Source organism: Budorcas taxicolor, chromosome 5 (genome assembly GCF_023091745.1).
Source record: "Budorcas taxicolor isolate Tak-1 chromosome 5, Takin1.1, whole genome shotgun sequence".
Lineage (NCBI taxonomy): Eukaryota > Metazoa > Chordata > Mammalia > Artiodactyla > Bovidae > Budorcas > Budorcas taxicolor.
Window position 1 is genome coordinate 4,074,481 of NC_068914.1, and position 5,564 is coordinate 4,080,044.

A 5,564-nucleotide genomic window follows, 5' to 3' on the forward strand; every position below is an offset into this window, starting at 1 on the left:
TGTGGACACTTCCAGTATTCTGGTGGGTGCAGGAGTCCTGATTCCTTCTTGAAGCCTTCTGTGTTCTGGTCCCAGGCCTTAGAGTGAATCATAGCCTAAGTGATGGAGTGTCAACTGGGAGCCTACCGTCTCTGCAGGCCAGTGTCAGCTCCCAATCCCCACCCTGAATGTATAACAGGAGACACCCTGTTCAGGGACATATTATGCAGGAGTGGCCTCGTGTTTTTCCTACCTGAACCATAGGTCCCCTCAGCGAGAAGAGTTCTGGAGCTGGAGGAAAGGGCATGCCTCAGTGGGAACATGTCAAGACTGCGCTTGGGGGGTCTCAGCCTGCCCTAGCTCAGCCCGGGCAGGGGATTAGGAGCATCAACCAGATGTCCTTCCAAGGACAGACATAAGCCTTTTGTCCTCTCACTGCTGACCATCCCCTGTGCCCTGTACCCCATCCCAGGAGCTCTGTTCAGACAGAACCTCGCCCAGGCCCTCTTCACCAGGCTGTGCTGAAAAACAAGCCTCAGGGGAATCAGTGCAGCCTCTCTCTCCTCCATCCAGTTCCTGAGCCATAGGGAGGTTGTTTCCAAACTCCTCCACCTGGACTGGAAATGCAGTCAGGCCTGTGTATGTGAGCATACTCAGAGAGAGAACCGTGGAGTCTGGGGATGACCTTGTAGGAGCTGCCGCCTTCTAAAACCTCAGCCAGCTGCTTGTTTCGGTGATTTAGATATGACTGCCTTCTGCACAATACAATGCGGAAAATCCTCCAAGGTTCACTTACCAAAACACTCAGCCTTTTTGTAACAGAAGCAATCTTCTTGTTTATTGTAACCTTCTGTGAAATGACCATGTTTCCCTGCCCCACTGCCTTCTAATCCCCAGAGAAAATCTGATAATGGTCCCTCCCAGACCGTCTTTCCTACACACACAACGGAATGATGCAGCAAGACTCAGTTCACTTTCTTAGTCTTGAGTCAAACCCACACTGGAGGTCCTGATCCTCTTTGTTCCCTGACTTTCCCAGGTCAGCCCATTCAGTTCGTGGAAATCAGTTCTGCTAGACACATCAGCAAAATCGAGTGAAAATAGGAAACCTTCCACTCTCACTGAATGTGATGCCGGCAGTGATATAACTGTTTACAGAGAGTGTGACTCACTCAAGACCTTTTACACAAGGGTCTCATTCATTCCCACAACAGCGGCCATTTATGCAGAGTAGGGCTTGCCAGTGAGTACTTCATACAAGGTCAGTCTTTTCATCCTCCCAACACCCTACCGGGGAGGAAGCTGACCCCCTGTACACCTACCCAGCTGCACAGCCATGAGGCCAGTATCCACAACCCAAGGCCCAGACCTCACCCATGCTTGGCTGCCTCTCTGTTCAGCCAGGTGATCACTGCTCTGCATTTTGAAGCTAAAGAAATCAAGGTTCTGATGCTTTGTGATGGGCTCAACATGACAAGGTTGTATAAGGGTGCAGCAAGGCTGTCAACGACCCTAGGGAGACTCACTTTCAAGTCCATGCCACAGCTCCTGTAACCTGCTGTCACAGTGAATGCAAAAGAACTAGAAAGGACTTCCTTCCTCTGTGCAGTGTGTTAGATGTGTAAACAACTGTGAATGTTAATTTCTTATTTTCACACTATATTGCTTACAAACCGCCTCTAAATATGAACACATAAATATATACTGGAAACAGTTGTCTTGGGAATGATTAGAGCTACAGAGAGGCTGTCGGATGCATTCATGGCCAAGGAGTTCCTGAGTTCCTATGTTTTGACGCCACTCACAGAGGGAACATCAAAACACGTGTGTGATAGAGCTGGGCCAGCACTTCTGCCCTCCAGGAAGTCCCAACTTGAAAGTTGTTCAAGACTGTGACCTTTATGAAAGTCTCAGATCATAACTTTGGGACAGTGTTGGCAGCCTGCTTCCCCATGCTCAACAACCCTCATCCCCTCCCAACTCCTCTCTCTCACACACTCACATGCATACGTGCATGCACACACACATAGACCCATAGACTCTCTCTCACACACACACGTGCACGCACACACACACTTCCCTCTGTAATAAACAGGAAATCCAGAAATGGAGCCAAAGCTCCAAAGCACTGGAGATTAAGTTTCCACCAACCATTTGCCAATTGCTTCAAGAAACATTCCTTCACTGTGGAGCAGCTGAGTTAATATAGGAAGTGATTGGTCACCAGCTTAGATCTCCTCATTAATAGAAAACCAGAGGAGAAGGACACTCCCCTCAGCCCCCAGTCGCCTCCCTCACCCCCTTATGATCACACAACAGACCCGGGGGCCTCCACCACTGTCTGGAGCCCCTCACTCCTCTCCCTCAACCCATATGCACACCCCTACCTCTGCAGCTCAGTGACAGGCTGTGGCTAGGGGAGAGGAGCCCGGCCTCAGCACAGGTGCCCTGCAGTCTGGCTGTGAGAAAGTGAAAGGGAGCCCAGAGGCAGAAGATGCTAGGTCTAGAATGATCTGTTCATGTGCTAGAGTAAATAGAAATACGGGAGCTTAGAAATAAACATAGAAGATCCCAATCTATTCAGAGTAGCAATAAAAGAACATACCCACACATGTGTGTGACAATGTGTGCTGACCTATAATGTACAGAAACCACAGAACTTTACTCTTTCGCTATGACAGAAGACTTGAAAATGCAGACACCTAGACCACAATGCCAACTTTTCCCCCAAAATTTATGGGCTTAATGCTGCTTTAGTGAAAATTGCAATGAATGTTTTTAGGGAACTTGACCTAAATGACTCTAAGGTGATTGTAGAATTCCTGTTTAGTTCAGGAATTTGGGATACAATCCTAGGGGCGGGGAGGAACAGAATCCTGCTGTTGACAGAGACCCTGCCCATGGGCTTGAGAGAGGAGGGAACCAGCCACAGTGCCTCTGGCACTCCCAGACTGGCTTGAGGGGAAAACAGAGGCAGCCTCAGAGGATGGCAGTCCGGATACAGGAAATAGAGAGGCCGGGGAGGACAAGCCCGAAGCAGGAGAGCATGGAGAGCGCAGCTGGAACACAGGCGCGCTTCCAGTGCGTCTGGCAGTGCTGGTGACAGGCCAGGAGCCTGTGGGCTTGATGGCCCAAGGCACCAGGCTGAGCACTGGGCTGGTCTTCCAGGCAGTGAGGAAGCACAGCTGAAGGTGTGAGCTGAGGAAGAAGAAACTTGAGGATCATACCATGAGGGCCTGGATTGACGGGAAGTGGAGCCAGGTGACCAGGGGAGAGAAGGTGCTTGAGTCAGCCTAGGAAAGGAGCTGAGGGCTTAGACTGGCCGTAGGTGCAGAGGAAGGTGAGAACAGATGGGCAGCTGGAGACGTGTGTGGCTCAGGACAGAGTCTGGGCACAGTGGGTCCCAAGGCTGGGCCTCACAGGTGCTCAGGGTAACATTTCGCATTGAATGGCAGGCCCACCAAAGCCTGAAGTCTGTACTGCATAAGGAGCACCTATAGGGACCGACAGGCCCAAACAGGCCCAGCAGGGGAATCAGGGGACTCTGGGCAGCAGGAGAAGGGTGGACCTGAGTCAGAGAAGGCGCTTGGCAGGCCCCAGGGAAACTGCAGCCTTCTGCTCCCAGTTCCAGCGGCTTCTAGTGATCTTCTCTCTGTTTTGTCGCCCGCAGGGAAAGTGCGTCAACTTTGCCCTAATGAGGCCGCACTGTGGGCCACTGCACTGCAGCCCTAAGGCCTGCGTTCAGCACAGCCGGGAATGCTTCACCATCAACAACTGCTGCTCACGGTTCCAGCACTCCCCATCCACGTGCTCCAGGCCCCCCTCCAGAATGCAGCCGTTCATCTCAACCCCTACCCGGACAGCCAACAGAGCCACTTTGTCACTCCAGCCCCCATAGCCCAAGCTCTAAAGCACCAAAACCCCAAGATTATTAAGAGCCCTTTGCTTGCTGAATTAGACATATATATTGAGTCTTGGTTTACGATCACAATGCGTTGGAATCTTGCTAATCAGAGTTTGCTACCTGGTGAGCACTGCTCCACTGTGTGAGAAGTATCTATACTGGTCCTGCGAGGACGTAGCACTCTAATGTCCTGAGGATTACACATGATGAGTGCCAGTCCCCAAAACCTGATCTTCATCTGTCACCAAGGTCTGGGATGGGGTTTTAGTCAAATTCTGCTATTTGAACAAAACCCAAAAGATGTTTAAAATATGAATGCAATCCTGTGTCTCATTCCCTAATCTGGCACAGAGAGGACTACTTGAATTTCTCATCTTCTTCACTCCTTGCTCCTGGTTTCCATCTTTTGGTTGCTTACGTTCCAGTCATGTCTCAGAAAGAGATGAGGCCCTCTACAGTTCACCAGCTGGAAGTGAACCTTTTCTTCACGGATAAATCAACAGGTCCCTCATTCCAGTTCAGTTCAGTCGCTCAGCCGTGTTCAACTCTTTGTGACCCCACGGACCACAGCATGCCAGGCTGTGTCCATCACCAACGCTCCCGGATCATTCTCAAACTCATGTCCATTGAGTTGGTGATGTCATCCAGCCATCTCATCCTCTGTCCCTAAGTCAGAGGTCCCTGAATTATGAAAGTCCCTCAGTCGTGTCCGACTCTTTGTGACCCCCTGGCCTATACAGTCCATGAAATTCTCCATGCCAGAACACTGGAGTGGGTATCCGTTCCCTTTTCCAGGGGAATCTTCCCAACCCAGGGATCAAACCCAGGCCTCCCGCACTGCAGGCAGATTCTTTATCAGCTGAGCTACAAGGAAAGCCCTAGGCCCAGGGAAATTTTAGAGGACATGTGTGTGAGTGTGAAGTCTCTCCATTTCCCTAGAGAAGTTCAATTCCGTTATTCGCCATCTGCGAAACAGAAGTAGCGGTGCTCCCGACAGAGATGCTTTAGCACTCAGCGTCCTCCCCACCACCCAGGCTCTCTGTATGATGCTCCAAGGCCATGCACACACCCCGCGGGAGTACGGGAGCACTTCAGAAGGAGTATCCCGGAGGTACCACAGCTAGCTGTCTCTAATCCGTATCGATAGTACGTTAAATACTTTCCACCCTCACTCCCATCTCCTTGAATGTTATATTTGTGCCTTTTAGTTGAATATCCGTATGACAGCTATAGGTAAAAAAAAAGAAGAAAAGAAAATGTACTCATGATACCAAGTGTGTGAAATTTTATTAGACAGAAAGGAGATTTAAATAATGTGAAATCCTATAGAGAGATTTTATCTCTTCCTTAGAAGCGGAGTATTTTGGATTGTTTGTAAGGGGTGAGAGCATTGTCCTGGCCTGAGAGTGTCAGGGACACATTTCTGAAACTGGCTCTGTGCTCCTATATTATATCTATGTGTTTGTGTATAACTGTAATATAATACATGCCCATCTCTGAGACTCTGTGACTCTACACAGAGAAATGTATCTGTAATTTAATAAAGAGCCCAATGTGACCCTGGCTGAAATCAGCATGTCTGTTTACTAGTGGATGTTGAGAGCCTTCTCATTTTTAGCCCATCACTCCTGCCTCACTCATGAACAGAAGAAGGAGGTGGTCATAACTTTGGACCATTAGA